The 26,904-nt window shown below is 46.8% G+C and overlaps 1 long non-coding RNA gene across 2 annotated transcripts in view; it reads right to left on the bottom strand.

Annotated features, from left to right (window-relative positions):
• The window catches only part of LOC137546443 (uncharacterized), a 69,576-nt gene that overhangs the window by 5,194 nt on the left and 37,478 nt on the right, over positions 1-26,904 (bottom strand). The window contains exon 3 of one of the 2 annotated variants that reach the window (XR_011026256.1): positions 12,202-12,325. The exons of the other annotated variant lie outside the window; for it this stretch is intronic. This is a non-coding gene — a long non-coding RNA (uncharacterized lncRNA). The remainder of the gene's footprint in view (positions 1-12,201; positions 12,326-26,904) is intronic. 2 annotated transcript variants of the gene reach the window in all.

The following is a 26,904-nucleotide window of genomic DNA, read 5'->3' as shown; positions in this document are numbered from 1 at the left end:
CGCTCTCTCTCTTCTCTGCATGTTCCCCTCCTGCTGGCTGCACGGGCACGCGGCCAGGGGGGGGCAGCGGGCGGCCAGGCTCGGGCAGATGCCCGGTTTTGCCATATGTGCGGACGCCCATGATTGGGTTACAGGAATGCAGGTCCAATCATATTCCTTCAATATTACTCGCACAAAAAAAGCACAGTGTTTAGCAATTCCAAAAATCAGTTCAGAAAAGCACTTATAATGAGCCGGGCCCAAGCCAGATATGGTACTAGGTTATTTGATTGTGGCTTCCTGTGGTAACAGTGATTGAGCCAAGCATTGTAGGATTGTACCTGGACATTCAAGTGTGAGCTTTACTGTGAACAGGAAAAGATAAAGGTTTTTGAGTACTTTACAGCCTCCTGTGCAATACTTACATAAGTTCAATGACTTGTGGATAATTTCAGCTGGCATGCAAATTTCTCCAGTTTGGACTTTTGTCAATGAAAATCAACAGGAAGTTTGTTTGATTGGCCCAGTTTCAAGTTCTGTACAATTTGCCACCCCGCGAGCCTCTGGAAGGGCCCAGCTCCCCAGTGTTTCCAGCCTGATTATGCAATCTCACTGTCTGACACTCCGATACTGGACTAGAACAAACTATTTTGACCTAAGACACTGAACTACTGTTATCAAAGACTTTTGCAGGATCTGGTTTTGTTGTGGTTCCTTGTATGTCATCTGTTGTATGCTTTTTATGTTCAAGGATAACTGAGGTGAAAAGAATATGGAGGCTGCCATATTTATTTCCTTTTAAACCAGTGCTGTCCAACTGGCGGCCCGCCAGGCCTTCTGCTGCGGCCCCCCTGCTGTGGCAGTGTTAGCCTCCGTGTCCCCAGAGCTTCTTTTTTTTTTTTTTTTTTTTAAACTTTTCCCCCATTCCTCTGATATAATGTAATGTAATAATAAATTACAGCCCCCCTCCGCTAATCTCCCCTAGTTCCCCCGTGCAGCCGCCGCCTCAACTCTCAGACCGGCGGCGAGCAGGAGATAGGAACCAGCTACACCGCGCACGGCAGCCGCACGGGGGACTTTAAATGCGGGACGTGAACGATGATGTCACTTCCTGCATTTAAATTCACAGCGCGGCTGCCGAGCGCTGGTGTGGCTGATTGCTATCTCCTACCCGCGGCTGATCTGAGGTGTGGCGGCGGCAGCATGGTGGAACGAGACGAGAGGAGAGGAGCAGAGCGGAGGGGGGCTGGAAATATTACATTACAGAAGGCAATCTGACAGCGATTTGTGGGGACATCTGCAGCCAATGGAAGTGCATTTTGTGGGGACATCTGCAGCCAATGTAAGTGCATTTTGTGGGGACAACTGCAGCCAATGTAAGTGCATTTTGTGGGGACATCTGCAGCCAATGGAAGTGCATTTTGTGGGGACATCTGCAGCCAATGTAAGTGCATTTTGTGGGGACATCTGCAGCCAATGTAAGTGCATTTTGTGGGGACAACTGCAGCCAATGTAAGTGCATTTTGTGGGGACAACTGCAGCCAATGTAAGTGCATTTTGTGGGGACATCTGCAGCCAATGTAAGTGCATTTTGTGGGGACATATGCAGCCAATGTAAGTGCATTTTGTGGGTACATCTGCAGCCAATCTGACAGCATATTGTGGGTACATCTGCAGCCAATCTGACAGCATATTGTGGGTACATCTGCAGCCAATCTGATAGCATATTGTGGGTACATCTGCAGCCAATCTGACAGCATTTTGTGGGTACATCTGCAGCCAATCTGACAGCATATTGTGGGTACAACTGCAGCCAATCTGACAGCATTCTGTGGGTACATCTGCAGCCAATCTGACAGCATATTGTGGGTACATCTGCAGCCAATCTGACAGCATTTTGTGGGTACATCTGCAGCCAATCTGACAGCATATTGTGGGTACAACTGCAGCCAATCTGACAGCATTCTGTGGGTCCATCTGCAGCCAATCTGACAGCATATTGTGGGTACATCTGCAGCCAATCTGACAGCATTTTGTGGGTACATCTGCAGCCAATGTAAGTGCATTTTGTGGGTCCATCTGCAGCCAATCTGACAGCATTTTGTGGGTCCATCTGCAGCCAATCTGACAGCATTTTGTGGGTCCATCTGCAGCCAATCTGACAGCATTTTGTGGGTCCATCTGCAGCCAATCTGACAGCATATTGTGGGTACAACTGCAGCCAATCTGACAGAATTCTGTGGGTACATCTGCAGCCAATCAGACAACAGCATATTGTGGGTACATCTGCAGCCAATCTGACAGCATTTTGTGGGTACATCTGCAGCCAATCTGACAGCATATTGTGGGTACAACTGCAGCCAATCTGACAGCATTCTGTGGGTCCATCTGCAGCCAATCTGACAGCATATTGTGGGTACATCTGCAGCCAATCTGACAGCATTTTGTGGGTACATCTGCAGCCAATGTAAGTGCATTTTGTGGGTCCATCTGCAGCCAATCTGACAGCATTTTGTGGATCCATCTGCAGCCAATCTGACAGCATTTTGTGGGTCCATCTGCAGCCAATCTGACAGCATTTTGTGGGTCCATCTGCAGCCAATCTGACAGCATTTTGTGGGTCCATCTGCAGCCAATCTGACAGCATATTGTGGGTACAACTGCAGCCAATCTGACAGCATTCTGTGGGTACATCTGCAGCCAATCAGACAACAGCATATTGTGGGTACATCTGCAGCCAATCTGACAGCATTTTGTGGGTCCATCTGCAGCCAATCTGACAGCATAGTGTGGGTACATCTGCAGCCAATCTGACAGCATATTGTGGGTACAACTGCAGCCAATCTGACAGCATTCTGTGGGTCCATCTGCAGCCAATCTGACAGCATATTGTGGGTACATCTGCAGCCAATGTAAGTGCATTTTGTGGGTCCATCTGCAGCCAATCTGACAGCATATTGTGGGTACATCTGCAGCCAATCTGACAGCATTTTGTGGGTCCATCTGCAGTCAATCTGACAGCATAGTGTGGGTACATCTGCAGCCAATCTGACAGCATATTGTGGGTACAACTGCAGCCAATCTGACAGCATTCTGTGGGTCCATCTGCAGCCAATCTGACAGCATTTTGTGGGTACATCTGCAGCCAATCTGACAGCATATTGTGGGTACAACTGCAGCCAATCTGACAGCATATTGTGGGTACATCTGCAGCCAATCTGACAGCATATTGTGAGTACATCTGCAGCCAATCTGACAGCATTTTGTGGGTACATCTGCAGCCAATCTGACAGCATATTGTGGGTACAACTGCAGCCAATCTGACAGCATTCTGTGGGTCCATCTGCAGCCAATCTGACAGCATATTGTGGGTACATCTGCAGCCAATGTAAGTGCATTTTGTGGGTCCATCTGCAGCCAATCTGACAGCATATTGTGGGTACATCTGCAGCCAATCTGACAGCATATTGTGGGTACATCTGCAGCCAATGTAAGTGCATTTTGTGGGTCCATCTGCAGCCAATCTGACAGCATATTGTGGGTACATCTGCAGCCAATCTGACAGCATATTGTGGGTACATCTGCAGCCAATCTGAGTGCATTTTGTGGGGAAACTGCTGCTAGATTTTTTTTTCGGGGGGTTGTCTGCCGGCCCTCCACCATGTGGCCTGGAAAAAAACCGGCCCTCCATGCCCGCGAAGTTGGACAGCACTGTTTTAAACAATACCAGTTGCCTGGCATGCTGCTGTTCTATTTTGCTGCTGTAGTGTCTGAATCCCACCAGAAACAAGCATGCAGCTAATCTTGTCGGATCTGACAATGTCAGAAACACCTGATCTGCTGCATGCTTGTTCAGGGGTATGGTGAAAAGTATTAGAGGCAGAGGATCAGCAGGGCTGCTAGGCAACTGGTATTGATCAAAAGGAAGTAAATATGGCAGCCTCCATACTCTTCCCACTTCAGTTGTCCTGTTGTGCACCTCCGCGTAATATGTTGGCGTTTTATAAATACAATAAATAATAATAATGAGATTTGAAATACATTTATGTGCAAGCTGGAAGTATTTGTGACTCATCGACCAGCTCTAGCAGCCACTTGATTTACAATAATATTGCAAAGAGTAAAAACAAATAATTCATGTAGTATTAGACGATATTTCACTGATGTACATGACAGGTTATCACTGAGAAATATAAATCCTATAATATACGGCATACAGCAATCAGGTCAGATAAGGTTATCCTCCATCTAAAGAATTTGGAATGTTGTTCCCATAGCATTCTCAGAGGAAGCAAGATAATGTCTGTTCTAAAAGCAAATGGGACATGAAAAACAAGCCTGTGTTCTGTATAGGTGACCACAGGGCTCAGACGAGCAGTGCCTCAGGCACACTGCATATGAAAAGAATAGGAGCTGCCATACAGCTCAGTCTGCAACTGAACAGGATACATATTGAGCAATCCAGAACAATGTTGTTGAGGAAAAAGTCCATCACTGTAACCATAACATAAACTATTCAAGCTGACATGTCAGTAAACTGCAAAGATAGGTACCTGCAACATTCTTTTTTTTACTCTCTCATAAACAGGCTCCTACTGATATGGAATAGTTTACTGCTAATATCTGCATAGTGAATGTAATTGTAAGTCTGGAGACACATCTCTGGAAGTGACTGCTGCACTACAGAAAGGTTATAGGTACCTCACCGTACCTATAGTAAAAGGCAACTAGGAGGTAAATGTCACAGGAGCAGTATAGACCACTATTATTATGTATTATTATTATTGATTTATAAAGCGCCAACATATTCCGTGGCGCTGTACAAAGTAAGAAACAAACATGGGGTACATAATAATACAGACAATGGCGTACACCACTATACAAGATACTATACAAGATACATAATTAGTGACAAAATACAAAAAATGATACAAAATACAGAATACAAAATACAGAATACAAAATACAGAATTGGTAAGGACAGTGATAAAAGTAACATGATAAATAAAATGTATAATGATTTCCAAGACACAAAAGGGGGAGAGAGCCCTGCCCTTGCGAGCTTACAATCTAAAGACCACTACAAAACCCCCTCACATGCTGGTGCTTGGCAATCCTTCCGCTGGGCAACAAGGCAGAAAAAAAGACAAACATATACAAATGCCCACAACACACCAGACATTGATAACATTCAGATATATTTATTCGTACATCCAAATGACAGGCTGGTGGTTGACGCGTTTCAGACACACAGGTCCTTAGCTAGAGCTATGACCATGACTAAGGACCTGTGTGTCTGAAGGTACCAATAAAGATGTGATGATCCGCTCAGCTGGCTGCACAGGCAGACAGCTGTTTGTCCATTCCTCTAGTCTGTGGGCTGCAGGTCTCTGGAACAGAGACCTGTCTTTCCATTGCAAGTTTCTGGTCTGTTCTCTTGCTGGGGAATTTGCATACATTCGTTATGCAAATCCCCTACCTGCCTTCTTTGATGACTGGCACTATAAGAGCTTTATGTTTCCCAGAAGGCTTTGATGGTCATTTCCTTTCCATGGTCTGTTCCTGATGGACACTGCTGGAGTGTCAGCCATTGCTATCTAGTATAGTTAATTCCTGGGGGTTGCTTTAGGCTCCCCTTCTAGCCCAGTCAGGTTGTATTATCTGTATTGCCTGTTCTGTCTTGTCTTGCCTGTTGCCATTGTCCTGTCCCAAAGGTGGTCGACAGGAAATGGTTCTGATCTCTGTTCTTGGAGTATAGCTGGTGCAGCGGTTGCTACCAGCTATCTCTTCTGTTCTGTCTCCTGGGATCGCGCTAGCTACTTTTCGTTAGTGCTGTGGATCCTATCTCTCGCTTGTCCCTGTTTTCGTGTGTCTGTCTTGTCTGCTACGCTTGCTGGAGGCTCGGTGAGGTAACCGTTAAGCAAGCGCTCGCATCCTCTGTTTCATGTTTGTCTGTCGATGGTTAGTTAGGCGTTCTTGTCTCTATTGTGCTTATCACGTGGAGACAGCGCATAACCAGGTGCACTGTTGCGAATGAGTGCGGTGTTCGCGGTTAGCTAGCATTTGTTATTTTCCGTATCTCCTTATTGTATTATTTGCTGTGCCTTTGCTACCCTCGTATTCTATTCTGATCTGCCTTGTGTCACGTCTGGCGATCGCACCTCTCGCAATCGCGTTCCTATTTCATATCTGCTGTTGTGTGTGCGCGGTCGCGGGGTGGCGACTGGATTGGCGCACACACATACAACCTGTCCCTTTGCTCAATCTCATTCGCAATCGCCTCTCTTGCGATTGCGTTCTGCGCTTCGTACAATTCCTGTCTGGCACTTGTGGAGGTACAGAGGATTGGTTCCTCTGCACTCCCCAGCGCCATCTGCCGACAGGAATTTCCCTCTACAGGTGCGTAGCACCTTTTGCTGGGTGCCTGCAAATATACGCTTGTGGAGGATTTCCGCCGTGTCAGCGCACGCGTTGTGCGCTGATCACGGAGAAAGTTCCACAATCGTTACAAAATATATCTGGATGTTATTGACCTCTGGTGCGAAGCACTCAGCATAAGGGGAATTATTTCTCCCTCAGATTTGCTACAACTCAGAGGGGGAATAGTATTTAACTCCTTGCTAACCGCTCCACGCCAATTGGCGTGAACGTGGCGGCAGCCCCAGCACCACTACACACTGATCGGCGTGAAGTGCTGGGGGCTGGGATGACAGGAGCGCACGCATCCCCACTGGAATGACGGCGCTCCACTACGCCATCAGTCTCCCAGCGGCTGATGCCTATGACATGAGATGAATAATCCGCACACCTTAATCCAGCGGTTGCTGGTGCAGGATCTTAGGCAATTATAATCCACAGAAGAGAAGTATGGATCCGCACATAAAAATGTAAGAATTTATTGTAAAACAACAACAAATAAAAAAAAAATCAAGCTGGCAGGGATCAGACCCCACCAACAGAAAGCTCTGTTGAAGGGGGGAGGGGGGGAAGGTGTTTGGCGCCCTCCGGGCGTGCCACCCCCTCCCCCCCGGTAGCCCAGGGATCAATCAATGGGAACATGGTTCCCGTTAATAGATCCGAGTCCCTAGCAGAAAAAAAAACGATGGCTTCTCATCAGAGGCCGCGGTCTTTCTGAAAAGAAAAAAAGTTTTTGTCCTCTATATGCTTCCGGGAAGCTAGGAGGACTGGGAAAAAACAAACAAACTCACTGAGGCCATCTTGTGGCCAAATAGTAACCTACATCTACATACATTTTTTAGTACAAGAAACACACATTATTACATTTAAAATTACCTGTTTATTTCCCACACCATAAATTACCCAAATAACATTTTTAATGAAAAAAAAAATTACAATAAAAGAAAAAAAAAATCAATAGTTACCTAAGGGTCTGAACTTTTTAAATATGCATGTGAAGAGTGTATACTATGACCATTTTTTAAATTATAAGCTTGTAAATAGTGATGGACGCAAAACTGAAAAAATGCACCTTTATTTCCAAATAAAATACTGTATTGGCGCCATACATTGTGATAGGGACAAAATTTAAATGGTGTAATAACTGAGAGAAATGGGCAAATAGAATACATAGGTTTTAATTATGGTAGCATGTATTATTTCTTATTTTTCCTTTTAAAATGCATTTAGAAAAAAATAATTCTTAGCAAAATGTAACACCCAAAGAAAGCCTAATTAGTGGCAGAAAAAAAACAAGATAAAGATCAATTCATTGTGATAAGTAGTGACAAAGTTATTAGTGAATAAATGGGAGGTGAAAATTGCTCTGTTGCATAAGGTAAAAAATTCCCACGGGCTGAAATGGTTAAGTGGTTAACGCCACCGCATGCAGTGCGTTACCATAGAAAGTGCACATCAACAGTAACAGTGAAACATACTTTTCATTGACTGTATATTTCACTGTATGTGACGCAACCAGAGCAGGATCATCCACAAAGCAGCAAACTTAGCAGTTGCCTAGGACCTGGAGAGAGTCAAGGGGCCTGGTGGGTGCTAGTCCCCCAAATCTAATAAAAAAAAACTCATCAGCGGTTGGCAAAAACTGCTACCTTGCCTAGGACCTTATTTCATCTTAATAATTTTCTGGACGCAACACAAAGATAATGGGCGACACCACTTACCCGTTGCATTTCTGCTGTTACAGGGAATGCAACACAAAGTCCTCTGTGAGCCTATGTTTAGCCATTGACCCTGAACAAACATGAAAACCAGACGCTCTAAAGGTGGCCATACACTGGTCGATTTGCCATCAGATTCGACCAACAGATAGATCCCTCTCTGATCGAATCTGATAAGAGAGGGATTGTATGGCTGCCTTACTGCAAACAGATTGTGAACCGATTTCAGCCTGAAACAGTTCACAATCCGTGGTGGTGGTGCTGCCGCCGCTCCCCCGGGCCCTCGCATACATTACCTGTTCCGCCCACGCGACTCCCCAGGCCTCTGCTGTGTTCTTCTCCGCTCTGGTCTGGTCTCCGGCATGCTTCACTTCTTCCTGCCCGGCAGGAAGTTTAAACAGTAGAGCGCCCTCTACTGTTTAAGCTTCCTGCCGGGCAGGAAGAAGTGAAGCATGCCGGAGACTGGACCAGACCAGAGCGGAGAAGACAGCAGAGACCAGGGAACTCGCGCCGGCCAGAACAGGTAATGCATACCCCCTGTATTGCGTCGGTCGTCGGGCATTCGAACGCCGCTATCGACGCACTCCCGACCCGCCAGCGATCGTGAAAAATCTTCCGCACGGACGGATCGACGAGAATCGACGTGAACGATCGATTTTGGACGGAAATCGATCGTTCTGTCAGCGGTGTGCGTGGCGATTTCACAGCCGATTCGATCACTGTGATCAAATCGGCCATATATCGGCAGGAAAATCATTAGGTGTATGGGCCCCTTAACTGAAGTCTGACTAGATTAGCTGCAAGCTGATTTCAGGTGTATGATACTTCTGCAGCCAAAACGATCAGCAGGACTGCTGGGCAACTGGTATTGTTTAAAAGGAAATTAATATAGCAGAGTCCATATACCTGTCACTTCAGTTTCCCTCTCAATAAATATTCAAATGAGATCTTAATCTAGTATCTAGTATGCAGAAGATCAGGAGATTATTGCATGTTGGAAACTGGAGGCCTTTCATGTGGAGATATTCCAGGGGCAGGATTGCAAAATTTGAGGTGGTGTTGATCATAATACATCATTTTGGTTTCGTGAATTTTCATGAGATGTCCACAATTATGATTCTGATAATAATTATGATCTCATGGCAATCTTGATCTTACGTAATTTTTGTGTACAAAAAGTTATACTCAAGAAATCCACTAATTATGGGCATGAGAAAACACATTTACGCACATTTGCATTGAAGTCTACGGGCATGAGAAAACACATTTTTTACATTTTTTCACACATGCACTGAAGTCTATAGGCATGAGAAAACACATATTTTACATTTTTGCACAGGTGCATTGAAGTCTGTGGACATGAGAAAGTTATACTTTTGCAAAATCACAAGTCATTGTGAAATAATGCATCATAATTATGATTACCTGCAGCATTAATTTTGCAGTACTTTCAATTTTTGCATTTTGCATCGTAATTATTTACACCATGAACTTACTACTACCCGTGTTTCCTCGAAAATAAGACAGTGGCCTCAATTCACTAAGCTTATCTCCTGTCTTTAATAACGTTTCTATAGTTATCACCATGGTGATGAGGCATGTCTTATTCAGGAAACATTTTACCTCAGGCAAACCTAAAGTTATCTCTTCTGTCTTTAAGTTAACTCTTTAATCCTTAAAATAACTCCAGAGTTAAAGACAGGCTGTTTATTAACTGTGTGTGAAAATAACTACAGAGGAGGTAAAGTAACTATAGAGGAGGTAAATTAACTACTGAGGAGGTAACTTAAGGAATGAAGAGATAAGATAACTATCTTACTGTGTGGAGGTAAGTTTTCTCTTGCCTTACTATCTCCAGCGTGATCTTAGTGAATTGAGGCCCGTTGTCTTACATTAATTTTTGCTCCAAAAGATGTGCTTGGGCTTATTTTCAGGGGATGTCTTATATTTCTATCTGGAAGTGTCTCTTAGCAGAACATTTCCTGTTCCTTTGTACTGTGCTGTTCCTTTGCTGTGTGTCCTCCTACCTTCCCCACTGTGACACCTCTCCATTTGCTAGATCCAAAAGGTATGCTACTGTACTCAGGGGCGGCGCCAGCATACAGGCGAGGCACGCCCCCACTTGGGCGTGCGGGCACCAGGCAGAGCGGCGGGGAGAGAGAAGTGTCCACTTACCTTCCTCGATCCTGACAACTTCTATCCACTTCCTGTCCCGGCGTCTGTCGCTATGGGAACAGCGCCCCCTGTGATGACGTAACCGCATGTCATCACAGGGGGAGCTCTTAACGATGCGACGCGTGCCGGGAGAGGCTGAAGATAGAAGCTCTGTGCAGGATCCAGGCAGGTAAGTGGAAACTTATTTCTCCCCGCTCCCCCCGCCACTGCGCCCACCCTCCAATCTACTAGGGGCATATACCTATCGAACCTATACTGGGGGCATATACCAATCTAACCTATACTGAGGGCATATACCTATCTATCCTATACTGTGGGCATATACCTATCTCACCTATACTGGGGGCATATACCTATCTAACCTATACTGTGGGCATATACCTATCTAACCTATACTGGGGGCATATACCTATCTAACCTATACTGGGGGCTTATACCTATCTATCCTATACTGAGGGCATATACATATCTAACCTATACTGGGGGCATATACCTATCTAACCTATACTGGGGGCATATACCTATCTAACCTATACTGGGGGCATATACCTATCTAACCTATACTGGGGGCATATACCTATCTAATCATTAGTGGGGGCATATACCTATCTAACCTATACTGGGGGCTTATACCTATCTATCCTATACTGGGACATATACCTATCTAACCTATACTGGGGGCATATACCTATCTAATCATTAGTGGGGGCTTATACCTATCTATCCTATACTTGGGCATATACCTATCTAACCTATACTGGGGGCATATACCTATCTAATCATTAGTGGGGGCATATACCTATCTAACCTATACTGGGGGCATATACCTATCTAACCTATACACCTACCTATCTAACCTATACTGGGGGCAACTATATGGGCTACCTATACTGCAGGCAGCTATACCTTTCTTCACGTTGGGGGCATTTTACGCCCCCGCCCTGGGTGCAATTTAGCCTAGAAACTGCTAGTATTTGGCTCCACCCACATCATGTTTTGTCCATGCCCTTTGAGGTGCTGCTATCCATTTTCGCCGTGGTGCTTCTTTCGTGGATGGGGGCCTAAAGTTATGGACTGCTTGGGGCCACCAAAACCTTAGCTGCAACCCTGACTGTACTGATCAGGCACCTGCCCTGTCATCCCTGCACACAGCTCATCACCTTGCTGTGTTCTGGGATGACAGCAGTACCATTGCCCGATCAGCACTGCACCGCTGTGGCCCCGCCTCTTCCACCTGTGCAATGTACTGATCAGGCACCTGCCCTTGCATCCCTGCACAGAGCTGATAACCTTGCTGTGAGGTGGAATGACAGGTCCGCTGCCAGATCGGCACTGCACCAATGTGTCCCCGCAATGTGTCCCCACCTCATCCTCCTCTTTAACTACCGCTAAAGGTGGCCACTAACGGTCCAATTTCTAGCGAAAACTCGTTCGAGCGATCAGAAATTCGTTCACTACACCATCAACTAACCAATCATTGCTTCCTATCTATCACGACCAACAAGAAAATCCAAATTTTGGTTCGACAAAAATTCAATCGGACGATTGTTTTTATAATCATTCATTATCGATTGTGCCCATCAACTGAGATTATTTACAACCAATCCGATCAGAATTTCTGATCGCCTGAATGATTTTTCGCTAGAAATTGGACCGCTAGTCTCCAGCTTAAGACTTATTTTCAGGATAGGGTTTATATCACGAGCATGCTCAAAATTCCAGCTAGGACTTATTTTCAGGGTAGGGCTTTTTTTCCAGGAAACCGAGGTATATGAAATTCAAGCTCTTCCCTAACCAGAGGTAGTCCTTGAGAATCAGGGACATCTTGGCCACTATGTAAATAGATACATTTACTTTTCTTCATGGAACACAGTTACTTTTGCAAAGGTCACTGTCAGAATGAAATGCATACCTGAAAACAGAAGTCACAAGTGAATGTTTCCTGCAGGGCACAATAAATTTTATTAATGTTGTCTCGCCCAGAGGCTGCCATTATCTAAATTCTGCACAACCATTCTTCCTCCAAACAAAATGACCTAGTGTGAATTATGACAGACATGCATAGTTGCAATATTAAAATATGTTAAGGTAATGTCTGAAATAAATTACCGTAAGCTCACATAACACTTAAATTAACCTGCAACAAACAAGGGCAATAGAAATTGAAGATGAAAAGATACATAATCAGAGGATGCATTCCTTGAAAATTACATGTCAATATGATCTGTAGTTCCAGAGATGACGGGGATGAGTCAAAGCAGCATCATGCTGTAACACACTGATTTATGCACATTATTTTAGGCATACATAGCGGGTTATGTGCATAAAGTATTGCACTGACAACTTTCATTAAATATATAACGTGATTTAATAGGTCAGCAAACAACCTGCTTGGTTGCTAACAAATGTTAAGTGAAGTCCTGGGTGGAAACATTTTACGTGTGTAATCCGATGTGCATGTGCGGTGCACTGCATGTAAATAAAGTCACTACAGCATAATCCTGCATTGTGAATCACCCCTATAGACTGAAACATAAATATTCAAATGGCAGTCTTTCCTGTAAAGATGAGTGTTTTGCTCATTCCTTCCACATCCCAGCTATCATGGCGATGCTAAATCATAATGCAAAATGTCAAACTCTTTGGCTAGGTTCATAGTGGCCAGTTGCATAATGCACGCAATATAATGACTGTGAACTGCAATGGGGACTGGTCATACAGTGGCTTGCAAAAGTATTCGGCACTCTTGAAGTTTTCTACATTTTGTCACAAACATGAATCAATTTTATTGGAATTCCACATGAAAGACCAATACAAAGTGGTGTACACGTGAGAAGTGGAATGAAAATCATACATGATTCCAAACATTTTTTACAAATAAATTACTGCAAAGTGGGGTGTGCGTAATTATTCAGCCTCCTTTGGTCTGAGTGCAGTCAGTTGCCTATAGACATTGTCTGATGAGTGCTAATAACTAAATAGAGTGCACCTGTGTGTAATCTAATGTCGGTACAAATACAGCTGCTCTGTGATGGCCTCAGAGGTTGTCTAAGACAATCTTGGGAGCAACAACACAATGAAGTCCAAAGAACACACCAGACAGGTCAGGGATAACGTTATTGAGAAATTTAAAGCAGGCTTAGGCTACAAAAAGATTTCCGAAGCCTTGAACATCCCACGGAGCACTGTTCAAGGGATCATTCAGAAATGGAAGGAGTATGGCACAACTGTAAACCTACCAAGACAAGGCCATCCACCTAAACTCACAGGCCGAACAAGGAGAGCGCTCATCAGAAATGCAGTCAAGAGGTCCATGGTGACTTTGGACGAGCTGCAGATATCTACAGCTCAGGTGGGGGAATCTGTCCATAGGACAACTATTAGCCGTGCACTGCACAAAGTTGGCCTTTATGGAAGAGTGGCAAGAAGAAAGCCATTGTTAACAGAAAAGCATAAGAAGTACTGTTTGCAGTTTGCCACAAGCCATGTGGGGGACACAGCAAACATGTGGAAGAAGGTGCTCTGGTCAGATGAGACCAAAATGGAACTTTTTGGCCAAAATGCAAATCGCTATGTGTGGCGGAAAACTAACACTGCACATCACTCTGACCACACCATCCCCACTGTCAAATATGGTGGTGGCAGCATCATGCTCTGGGGGTGCTTTTCTTCAGCAGGGACAGGGAAGCTTGTCAGAGTTGATGGGAAGATGGATGGAGCTAAATACAGGGCAATCTTGGAAGGAAGCCTCTTGGAGTCTGCAAAAGACTTGAGACTGGGGCGGAGGTTCACCTTCCAGTAGGACAACGAGTCTAAACATAAAGCCAGGGCAACAATAGAATGGTTTAAAACAAAACATATCCATGTGTTAGAATGGCCCAGTCAAAGTCCAGATCTAAACCCAATTGAGAATCTGTGGCAAGATCTTAAAACTGCTGTTCCCATACGCTGTCCATCTAATTTGACTGAGCTGGAGCTGTTTTGCAAAGAAGAATGGGCAAGGATTTTAGTCTCTAGATGTGCATAGCTGGTAGAGATATACCCTAAAAGACTGGCAGCTGTAATTGCAGCAAAATGTGGTTCTACAAAGTATTGACTCAGGGGGCCGAATAATTACGCACACCCCATGTTGCAGTTATTTATTTGTAAAAAATGTTTGGAATTATGTATGATTTTTGTTCCACTTCTCACATATACACCACTTTGTATTGGTCTTTCACGTGGAATTCCAATAAAATTGAATTACCATATTTTTCGGACTATAAGACGCTCCTAGGTTTAGAGGACAAAAACCAGGGGAAAAAATGATCTACTAATCCTGGTGTATCCATGGTAAAGGGGCATCTTGTGGGTTATGCCCACTTTGTACCTCATGTTCCCTTTTTCCTTTGTTGTCCCCCTTGTCCTCCTGTGCCCCCCATGTGTTCACCTCTGTCCTCCTTGTGTCCTCCTCTATGCCCCTTTGTGTCCCCCTTATGTCCTTCTCTATGCGCCTTTGTGTCTCTGTGTCCTCCGTTTGTCCCCTTGTGTCCTCCTCTGCCTGGGCACAGCAGAGGGAGTCTCCGACATTGCTGCGGGTTGGAAGTTTGTATTGGCAGGCGTTCACAAGTCAGGAACTCCCTGCATTTGGACTATAAGACACAGAGACTTTTTTCCCCCACTTTTGGTGGAGAAAAGGCGAGTCTTATAGTCCAAAAAATACAGTATGTTTGTGGCAGTAATGTGACAAAATGTGGAAAACTTCAAGGGGGCCGAATACTTTTGCAAGCCACTGTAGACTTTAACACAAATCCTGCATGCAGCAAGTAAGAATAACGCGATCAGTTAACGCAATACTTTGAACAGGCCCATACAATAGTATGGACATTGAGTTGACATGCAGAATTATTCTGCAACGCAACTTAGCACTGTGAACTAGGCCTTTTAGAAATTAATATTGCAATTAGAATCCTAATTAGAATACATACTGTAATTTTGCATTTACTCAAATTTTACCAAATGTTCTCTTTTCGTAAAAATACATTTCTCATGCACTGACTTAAATGCATTTGGTGAAAATTCATTTTTACAAACACGTCCATAAACTTTTGCACATATACCGTATTTTATATACCATCAGTAGAAGGGAGTGCAGTGATTGGCCCCAATGACAGAGCCTTGATCCTGCCTTTGAGACCATCATCTCCTATTAAGAAAGAAGCAGTCAGCTGCGTGATTGGTGGTCTAGAACAGTGTTCGCCACTGTTCGGGTTCTGCAGAACATCACCCTGTTCGGGTGATGTTCGAGTTCGGCCGAACACCTGATTTGTTTGGCCAAACCGTTCGGCCACATGGCCGAACTAAGAGCGCATGGCCGAACGTTCCCCGAACGTTCGGCTAGCGCTGTGATTGGCTGAACGGGTCACGTGGTTCGGACCCGAACGCGCTCTGATTGGCCGAACTGTCACGTGGTTCGGGTAAATAAATACCCGAACCACGTCATATCTCCGCCATTTGTCTGTGGGTTTAGCTTTGGGTAGGCAGGCAGGGTAGTTCACGCTCCAGCCACGCTAGCCAGGGTCCCCCCAGTCATTGTGTCGCTGCTGGGAATAGTAGTACACCGCTCGCTCAGCCACACTATATAGCATTGTGTTTACTGCCACTCTGTGTACCTCGCTCAGCCACACTATATAGCATTCTGTTTACTGCCACTCTGTGTCTGCTGGGAATAGTAGTACACCGCTCGCTCAGCCACACTATATAGCATTGTGTTTACTGCCACTCTGTGTACCTCGCTCAGCCACACTATATAGCATTCTGTTTACTGCCACTCTGTGTACCTCGCTCAGCCACACTATATAGCATTCTGTTTACTGCCACTCTGTGTCTGCTGGGAATAGTAGTACACCGCTCGCTCAGCCACACTATATAGCATTGTGTTTACTGCCACTCTGTGTACCTCGCTCAGCCACACTATATAGCATTCTGTTTACTGCCACTCTGTGTCTGCTAGGAATAGTAGTACACCGCTCGCTCAGCCACACTATATAGCATTGTGTTTACTGCCACTCTGTGTACCTCGCTCAGCCACACTATATAGCATTGTGTTTACTGCCACTCTGTGTCTGCTGGGAACAGTACTACACCGCTCGCTCAGCCACACTATATAGCATTCTGTTTACTGCCACTCTGTGTCTGCTGGGAATAGTAGTACACCGCTCGCTCAGCCACACTATATAGCATTGTGTTTACTGCCACTCTGTGTACCTCGCTCAGCCACACTATATAGCATTCTGTTTACTGCCACTCTGTGTCTGCTGGGAATAGTAGTACACCGCTTGCTCAGCCACACTATATAGCATTGTGTTTACTGCCACTCTGTGTACCTCGCTCAGCCACACTATATAGCATTGTGTTTACTGCCACTCTGTGTCTGCTGGGAACAGTACTACACCGCTCGCTCAGCCACACTATATAGCATTCTGTTTACTGCCACTCTGTGTCTGCTGGGAATAGTAGTACACCGCTCGCTCAGCCACACTATATAGCATTGTGTTTACTGCCACTCTGTGTACCTCGCTCAGCCACACTATATAGCATTCTGTTTACTGCCACTCTGTGTCTGCTGGGAATAGTAGTACACCGCTCGCTCAGCCACACTATATAGCATTGTGTTTACTGCCACTCTGTGTACCTCGCTCAGCCACACTATATAGCATTCTGTTTACTGCCACTCTGTGTCTGCTGGGAATAGTAGTACACCGCTCGCTCAGCCACACTATATAGCATTGTGTTTACTGCCACTCTGTGTACCTCGCTCAGCCACACTATATAGCATTGTGTTTACTGCCACTCTGTGTCTGCTGGGAACACTACTACACCGCTCGCTCAGCCACACTATATAGCATTGTGTTTACTGCCACTTTGTGTCTGCTGGGAATAGTAGTACACCGCTCGCTCAGCCACACTATATAGCATTGTGTTTACTGCCACTCCGTGTACCTCGCTCAGCCACACTATATAGCATTGTGTTTACTGCCACTCTGTGTCTGCTGGGAACAGTACTACACCGCTCGCTCAGCCACACTATATGGCATTGTGTTTACTGCTACTCTGTGTACCTTGCTCAGCCACACTATATAGCATTGTGTTTACTGCCACTCTGTGTCTGCTGGGAACAGTAGTACACCGCTCGCTCAGCCACACTATATAGCATTGTGTTTACTGCCACTCTGTGTCTGCTGGAAACAGTAGTACACCGCTCGCTCAGCCACACTATATAGCATTGTGCTTACTGCCACTCTGTGTCTGCTGGGAACAGTAGTACACCGCTCGCTCAGCCACACTATATAGCATTGTGTTTACTGCCACTCTGTCACTATAGGTGAAATAATATGATTCCATGCTAGTTCGAGAGCAGGCATGGATAGTGTTGACAACATTTACTAAGTGAATGAAATAACTACATATGGTTGTACCAACCAAACTATCCACTAGATGGCATATGCACAACTAGTTATCTGTGAGAAGTGTTGGCACATTAACTAATGGAGATGTAATTTGTGAAACCTCCACAAGATGGCACCTCAGTCAATGCGAAAATATATCAGCATTCATGCGAATGACCAAAGCGAAAATATCCGTATGATGGCAATGGTGATGCGAATTTTTGGTCGCATGGACGATGACGCTATAAAAACGTCAGGCTCAAGACCCAGCCTCCAGATCACATGATTAAGGCCGGAAGCGGCCGATACGCGTGGTGAAGGCGTCCTCACTGCCCACCAAGCGCAGCACAGCCACTGACCCTGCTTTAAGCCTACGAAGGAGCCTGGTACCGGCTGACCTATGAGGAAGGCATTACCCATGAAGGGCTGAGTGACTGGTCACATCACCGGCAGGCTACACACGTGTGCACACGTCCTCCATTAGACACCTGAGGGATTCCATTATCCTGGACATATGTACTGTCTGCAGCAAGAGAGGCCATCTACCAAGCAACTGCCTATCCCACAGCAATTGGAATAGCAACGACTATGAACTGGTCGGCTGAGTGGTGAGAGCCTCAGTGAGGCAGCTGGATTACTATAACTGCATGTGCATATGCATTTAGAGCTGTGGATCTGTACAGTATCTTTTTGCCCTCCTTCCATCCTTGTGTCTCTGCGGAGACCTAGCTTTGGGACTATGCTTGCGTTCATTTTGCTTCGTTTTACAGTCAGTATCTATAGTCTAACAGGAGTGTGATGGGATCCCAGGTTGATTGGTGTGATAAGTTTGCTGTACGTGTGAGCCCAGCCGGCTGCGTGTTTAACATCTGCAGTGAGTGGTTTTATGGTTTTAAAGAGGCACTTGGTGTCAATACAGTGTTGTTCACCTTTTTGAATAAAGTTGTTTATTGAAATTGAAGCAGGGCCTGACTCAATACATTTTTCTACTGCCACTCTGTGTCTGCTGGGAACAGTAGTACACCGCTCGCTCAGCCACACTATATAGCATTGTGTTTACTGCCACTCTGTGTCTGCTGGGAACAGTAGTACACTGCCGCTCACTCAGTCACCCCATTACTATATAGCATTGCTGGGATCTGTAGTACTCTGCTCACCCACCCATACCATTGTACTGCCAGTCACTGTGTATATTGCTGGAATCTGTAGTACTTCACTCACCGTCAACCACTATATAGCATTGCGTACTCTGCCAGTCAGTGTGTATATTGCTGGGATCAGTAATACTCCACTCAACGTCAACCACTATATGAGCTCACCATGAGTTCCTCAGAGACCTCCGCTGTGAGCAGCACTCCCAACAACAGCAACAGCCAACGCCCCACGCAAGCTATAACATCCACCCCAGCAGCCAGTGGTCAGCAGCAGCCCTCCCCGGAGGAGAACGTTGTGTCCATCGGTCCGGCGCCAGAGCGATTATTGAGGGCTGCCATTGAGGAGATGATGGGGCCTGATGTGGAGGAGGAGGTCGGGCTCAGGCCAGCATCCCAAGTTATTGTTGAGGACGATGAGGGGTCTGTGTCTGGGGATGTTGGGGTGGCAGAGGTGGTGGGTGGGTCAGACTAAGGAGAAGAGTTGTATGATGAGGATGATGATCGGGACCATCTGTATGTGCCTCAGAGTCCGACCCCGGAAAACATGTTGTATCGTGTGTTTAGGTACTAAAATCTGCGTTCCCACTTCCCAGTACTGCCCGGGTCCACGGATCCATATAATTTTTTGGGCAGCACTATCAAACTGTGGTACTATGAGTGAGTTGCCATGATCCTTCTGTGCTGTCACACTCACCGTCTGTCTGCAGATGGATTGTTCAACACAGCTACGCCATCTGACATGTAGTCCTTGACCATCTTCTCCAGGCGATTGGTGTTGGAGGACGTGGAACTGCCCGATTGCTGTTCTGTGGGCTGCTGCATGGGTGTCAGAAAATGTTCCCACTCCAAGGACACTGCCAATACCATTCCCTTTTGGGCACTAGCAGCAGCTTGTGTTCTTTGCTGCTCTCCTGGTCCTCCTGGGTTTGCTGAAGTCAGTCTGTCGGCGTACAACTGGCTAGAGAAGGAGGAGGATGTCAATCTCCTCTCTAAAGTCTCCATCCTCAAGGGCCTGCTGGAATTGTTCCATTTTTGACCTGTCTGACACTTTCTTCAATCAGTTTTTTAACATTGTGTTTGTATAAACTGGGTATAAACCCAGTAATTGGTGTTGTCCAGAATAATGAATAATAATGAATAGTGAATAATGCGCGGGCCGCGTTCAATGCAGTCTAGCATGAATTGAGCCATGTGTGCCAGAGAATCCTGCCAGACTCCTCTGTCTTCATGTTCTTGTGAGCGTTGTGATTGTTGTGATGCACCATATTCGTCACCAGCATCACTTTCTTCCTCTTCTGCTGTCCATTCCCGCTAAATTGTGGAAGTCCAACGTGCACCGCTCTGTCCCTCGGCAGTGGGGGCATCCAATTCCTGCTCCAACTCCAGCTGTTCCTCGTCCTGTTCTTTGTCATAGCTGGGACCAGCGTTTCCTGAGGCAGGTTGCCTGATGTTGGTATCATCACGCTGATCGTTTTCATCTTCAGATTCCCCCACTTGCATCATGCCAGCGGTTTCCATCTTCAACATTGATTTCTTCAGTAAACACAGCAGTGGTATTGTAATGCTGACTGTAGAGTTGTCACTGCTCAGTCACAAGCAACGTGGATTGCTCAAAATTTTGGAGGACTTGGCAGAGATCCAACATGGTGGCCCAATCAGATCCACAGAAGCTTGGTAGCTAGCTGCTGGAATGCGCCTCGGCACTGCGCAAAAGCGTGCTAGCATGTGCAGCGTAGAATTCCAGCGCGTAGGGAGGGACATCACCCAGCGAGCGATGGTGCGCTAGATTGAAGCGCTCCTGCATCTCTTGGTGAGTCCTTCAGAAGCGGTACTGGACTTTAAAAAATGTTTGTGTTTTTTTCCTTCAACAGAAGATCTGCCACGTTGGAGTGAGGAGGACGCCGCCGACCCCGACACCAAGCTGAACCCCGGCGAACTCCAAGCAGAGGATCTTCAGGAACCCTCAAGGCTTTGAGCAAGCTGAGGAGGATCAGCAGTCCCGACGAGACCTCTCCTCATATGTGACTGTGTGCAGTGGAGTAGAGCTCCCCAGAACAACCTCTCACTTGTCACTTTGTCACTGGTCACTTTGTCACTTTGTCATTTTGTCACTTTGTCACTTGTCACTTGTCACTTGTCACTTGTCACTTGTCACTTTGTCACTTTGTCACTTTGTCATTTTGTCACTTTGTCACTTTGTCACTTTGTCACTTGTCACTTGGTCACTTGTCACTTGGTCACTTGGTCACTTGTCCAGATGATCTCGGTACACCTCCTGCGATTCAAATTCCTGCACACATTGCTCTGGGATTTGGGTGTGATGAATGATGCATCTAACTGGCCACCGGAGGCAATTAAGGCCTTCAAAACATTGAAAGCAGCTTTCTGTTCAGCCCCCATTTTGCGTCATGTTGAGTTGTTGACGTCATGTTCATCCTCGGCCTCGCCTTGCATTTCAGTGCGAGGTGCATTTTCCACAGAAAAAGGTTGTGAATCCGGGCACAACATTTGTGGCTGTTCCATTGACCTTTCACAGGTAGAAGATTGTGGGGGTGGGAATAGCTCCTCCGAATAGCCCATTGTGTCCTGAAAACTACTCATTGCATTGCTTTGCGCACGCATTTTTTTGTCCTCATGCAAGGCCTGAGTTGCGCCTGAAAGCGTGGCCTTCTCCTCCTGCGCCTCCTCCTGTTCCATCACGTCTGCTGCTGCTGGGTTAGCGTTGCCACCCGGTCCCTGTTTATTGAACCTCTTATCTTTATTACATTTATGACTGCATGGCGGTACAAAGCATGCTATCCGCACGCTTCTTGTCCTCATGCAAGGCCTGGGTTGTTGTGTCTCAAAGCGTGGCCTTCTCCTCCTGCGCCTCCTCCTGTTCCATCACGTGTGCTGCTGCTGCTGCTGGGTTAGCGTTGCCGGTCCCTGTTTATGGAACCTCTCATCTTTATTACATTTATGACTGCATGGCGGTAAAAAGCATGCTATCCGCACGCTTCTTGTCCTCATGCAAGGCCTGGGTTGTTGTGTCTCAAAAAGCGTGGCCTTCTCCTCCTGCGCCTCCTCCTCCTGTTCCATCACGTGTGCTGCTGCTGGTGCTGGGTTAGCGTTACCGGTCCCTTTTCCTGGAACCTCTTCTCTGTATTACATTTATGCAGGGCCGGGCCGAGGCATAGGCTGGAGAGGCTCCAGCCTCAGGGCGCAGTGTAGGAGGGGGCGCACAATTCATTCAGCTGTCATTCCTAATTGTGTTTGAAGCAGAAAGAAATAAGAAAAGGGGATACATAGCAGTGACTGCAAGCAAGATAACTAGATATTAAGGTGTTGGGGAGGTTGTGGGCCCTGTGGCACCTCTTAGTCTAATAGCAATCAGTGTGTGACGGCTGGGGTGGCAGGGATGGAGGGGCGCACTTTGGTGTCTCAGCCTTGGGTGCTGGAGGACCTTGTCCCGCCTCTGCATTTATGACTGCATGGCGACAAAAAGCATGTTACCTGTGCAAAGAAACATGACATTTTCCACATTTAAAAGACAGTTTTTCCTTTGAAACTTTACAATAAATTTTCTCAAAAACTATAAGCTCTTTTTCAAATATTTTTTTCCTCTTGTACCCACTCCCAAGGTGCACATACCCTGCAAATTTGGGGTATGTAGCATGTAAGGAAGCTTTACAAAGCACGAAAGTTCGGGTCCCCATTGACTTCCATTATGTTCGGAGTTCGGCGCGAACACCCGAACATCGCGGCGATGTTCGGCGAACGTTCGCGAACCCGAACATCTAGGTGTTCGCCCAACACTAGTCTAGAGCAGCGTCCCCCGTCTGATTGTAAGATGGCCCACAAACCAACTTGGTTTCTTCCTATTGATCGCAGCGTGGCTGCCAGTATGTATATACTGTACACCGGGTGTGGGGCAGAGGGAAGGGGAGCGGAGGACATAGGGGAGTGGAGGACACTGAGGGGGACAGAGGACAGGATTTTTTAGATACAGTACATGGCACTAGTCCCAATATGTATTATTCGGACTATAAGATGCACTGACTTTTTCTTCCCACTTTTGGGGGAGAAAAAGTACGTCTTAGGGCCCATTCACACTAGAGCGTTTTGCCGGCGAAATCGGCAAAACGCTTAAGCGCTAGCACGTCGGCGATTAACGCAAATCGCGTAGCCTGCACCATTTTCAGGCAATTTCCCGGTGATCGCGTTTCAGTGCTATAGAAGCCCTAAACGCAATCGCGGAAAAATTGCCGCAGTGTCCAGTGATTTTTCCGCGTGTAATCGTGGAAAAATCACTCCCGCAAAACGCGGGCGGTAATCGCCGTCGTTTTGTGCTTTTAAGTGTGAATGGGCCCTTATAGTCTAAAAAAATATGGTACTTAGCTATGTGTAAATGTGCCCAAGATACATTTGTGAATTCTATCAACGTAATTTCAGGTAACTTGAGAAAATGAAGTGAAATCAAGGTTAGATGCAAAATCGTAATTACGATCAAGATCACAATTGTGAAAATTACACAAAGGTTCACATAACCACCGTTCAATGTGTAGCTTCTTTCACAAGCCTGTATTCATGTGCAGCCTTCAATCTACCCCCCAAAAACGAGAAACCTTTAAATGTATAGCCCATTGCATCTTCTTGCAATAAATGTAAAGCCACTTACAGTACGTGTCTCTATTGAATATTCATCATCCCATTGCACGTGCCTGCACTATTTTTACAGCCAGATGCATAATGGGCATACACTTTAGCTGACTTCCCATTAAATATGTGCCCCCACTAAATGTTATGCCCATCACATGATGTGAACTCATTCACTGTGCAGCCCCTAATGTACCACCATTACATATCAAGTGCTTCTTCCTAGCACAGTTTGGAACTGTGAAATAACCACGGGAGGACATACATATTTGTCTTATAAAATGCTCCAGTGGGGTATGCAGAGCATGTAGGACATCCTCACTGTGGTGTGTATTCAAAAGATGGTTCCTTATGGGATGGCCTCACTCAGTTTACCCTTCAACTAGCTCTGGTAACTACGTTTGCCTCTTTCCGCCTAATCTGCAATGCAATCTATACAATCTACGGTATGCATCTTATGGTTCTTGCTAAGAAATCCTCCTAAGACAGTTTCTCAGGTTATGACAGAAAGAAATGTATTTATGGATTGTTGCAAATTATACATTTTTTGAAGTTTCAAAGCAGACTTTCCCTAAAGTTACACATTACATCAATCAAAAGGGCACACATGATGATCAAGGTAGAGCATTAGGGATAAGATTGAACTTAGCAGGGGATAAGTTGACTATTTATAATATTTATGCCCCAAAATACAGGTACAGCCCACTTTCTGCACAATCTTAAATGGCAACTTGCCAAAGAGGATACTGAATCCATAATAGTAGGAGGTGATTGGAATGATGTAATGTCCCAGGTAGAGGATAAATCATTAACCCAAAGAGCCACTCAAATGCAAAACACAAAAGAGACTCCCCTAGCTCAATTCCAGATGGAGCTAATGCTCACAGATTCCTGGAGATATATGCACCCATACGACAGAGAATATTCTTTTTATTCCAGACCACATGGGACATTCTCCCGATAGATTATATATTTACGGGAAAACACATAACAGGGAGAATTTGCGAGTCCACAATTGAAGATATGGTGATCTCTGATCATTCCCCAGTAACGCTAACCATGCATGAAAAAATACTGCGGGGAACAGATATTCTTTGGAGACTCCCTTCACACTTATATGGTGAGGAGGGATTTCATACCCTCTTAAAAAATTGGTGGTTGGAATATAAAATGGATAATAGAGAACATGAACAAAACCCATTCCTTTTCTGGGACACAGCTAAGGCAGTCTTAAGAGGGAGGATTATAGCGTATGTGTCTACAAAAAAAAGAGAGACAGGAAAGAAGTATACAGAAGCAGTTCTGAGAGTAAGAGAGGCTTACAAGAAATTCAAACAATCACCTGACCCTATCCTAAAGGAAGAATGGATAGCAGCTAAGTTAAATGCGGACAGATGGTTCAAAAATAGGGAAACTTTATCCAAGTCATACACAGACATACTAAAGTATTTCAAGCATGGCAATAAGGCAGGACGTTTGCTTGCTCTATTGGCTCGAGGCCATTATACCCCTCTGGATATACATGCTTTAAAAAACGACAGGGGAGAAGTAGTGAGACACCCTAAATTGGTAAACGAGATCTTTAGTAATTACTATCAAGCACTTTATGCAGACCCTGAAAGCACAGACAAGGAGGGTATAGAAAAGATACTAAAACATCTGAGATTGCCAGGTCTAAGTCAGGAAGCAGTAGACATGTTAACAGAGGCGTATCTGGGTAATATGGCGCCTATGGCAAACACTTAAAGTGTGCCCCCCCACTCCTTTTTCCCTTGAAGGGTGGTTAGTTGAAGGGTGACTGGGGCAGGGTGGCTGGGTCCAACTGCAGGGCAGGTCTGGGTGCAGGGTGGCTGGGTCAGGCTGCAGGGTGACTGGGACCAGCTGCATGGTGAGTCTGGGTGCAGGGTGGCTGGATCAGGGTGCAGGGTGACTGGGTCTGGGTGGCTGGGTCCGGCTGTAGGGTGGGTCTGGGTGCAGGGTGGCTGGATCAGGGTGCATGGTGGCTGGGTCCGGCTGCAGGGTGGGTCTGGGTGCAGGCCAGGGTGGCTGGATCAGAATGCAGGGTAATTGGGACTGGCTGTAGGGTGAGTGTGGGTGCAGGTGGCTGGGTCAGGGTGACTGGGACCGGCTGCAGGGTGAGTCTGCATTCAGGGTGGCTTGGGCAGGTTGAAGGGTGGCTGGGTTAGAGTGCAGGGTGGGTGGCTAGATGAAGGGTGGCTGGGTGCAGGTCAAGACGGCTGGGGCAGGGTGAATGGTGGCTGGGTGCAGAGCAGGATGGCTGGGGCAGGGCAAATGGTGGCTGGGTGCAGGGTGAAGGGTAGCTGGGGCAGGGTGAATGGTGGCTGGGTGCAGGGTGGCTGGGGCAGGGTGAATGGTGGCTGGGTGCAGGGTGGCTGGGGCAGGGTGAATGGTGGCTGGGTGAATGGTGGCTGGGTGCAGGGTGAAGGGTGGCTGGGTGCAGGGTGAAGGGTAGCTGGGGCAGGGTGAATGGTGGCTGGGTGCAGGGTGGCTGGGGCAGGGTGAATGGTGGCTGGGTGAATGGTGGCTGGGTGCAGGATGAAGGGTGGCTGGGTGCAGGGTAGCTGGGTGCAGGGTGAAAGGTAGCTGGGTGCAGGGTGAAGGGTGGCTGGGTGCAGGGTGCAGGGTGGCTGGGTGCAGGGTGAAGGGTGGCTGGGTGCAGGGTGAAGGGTAGCTGGGTGAAGGGTGGCTGGGGCAGGGTGGCTGGGTGCAGGGTGGCTGGGGCAGGATGAAGGGTGGCTGGGTGAAGGGTGGCTGGGTGAAGGGTGGCTAGGTGGCTGGGTGAAGGGTGGCTGGGTGAAGGGTGGCTGGGTGAAGGGTGGCTGGGTGAAGGGTGGCTGGGTAACGGGTGGCTGGGTGAAGGCTGGGGCAGGGTGAATGGTGGCTGGGGCAGGGTGAATGGTGGCTGGGTGCAGGGTGAAGGGTGGTTGAATGAAGGGTGGCTGGGGCAGGGTGGCTGGGGCAGCGTGAAGGGTGGCTGGGTGCAGGGTGGCTGGGTGAAGGGTGGCTGGGTGAAGGGTGGCTGGGTGAAGGGTGGCTGGGCTGGGTGAAGTGTGGCTGGGTGAAGGGTGGCTGGGTGAAGGGTGGCTGGGCTGGGTGAAGGGTGGCTGGGTGAAGGGTGAAGGCTGGGGCAGGGGGAATGGTGGCTGGTGCAGGGTGAATGGTGGCTGGGGCAGGGTGTATGGTGGCTGGGTGCAGAGTGAAGGGTGGTTGAGTGAAGGGTGGCTGGGGCAGGGTGAATGGTGGCTGGGTGCAGGGTGGCTGGGTGCAGGGTGGCTGGGGCAGGGTGGCTGGGGCAGGGTGAATGGTGGCTGGGTGCAGGGTGAAGGCTGGGGCAGGGTGAACGGTGGCTGGGTGCAGGGTGAAGGCTGGGGCAGGGTG

This window comes from Hyperolius riggenbachi, chromosome 1 (genome assembly GCF_040937935.1).
Source record: "Hyperolius riggenbachi isolate aHypRig1 chromosome 1, aHypRig1.pri, whole genome shotgun sequence".
NCBI classification, from domain to species: Eukaryota; Metazoa; Chordata; class Amphibia; order Anura; family Hyperoliidae; genus Hyperolius; species Hyperolius riggenbachi.
Note: the sequence above shows the minus strand (reverse complement) of the source record. Positions and strands in the feature narration are given on the sequence as shown.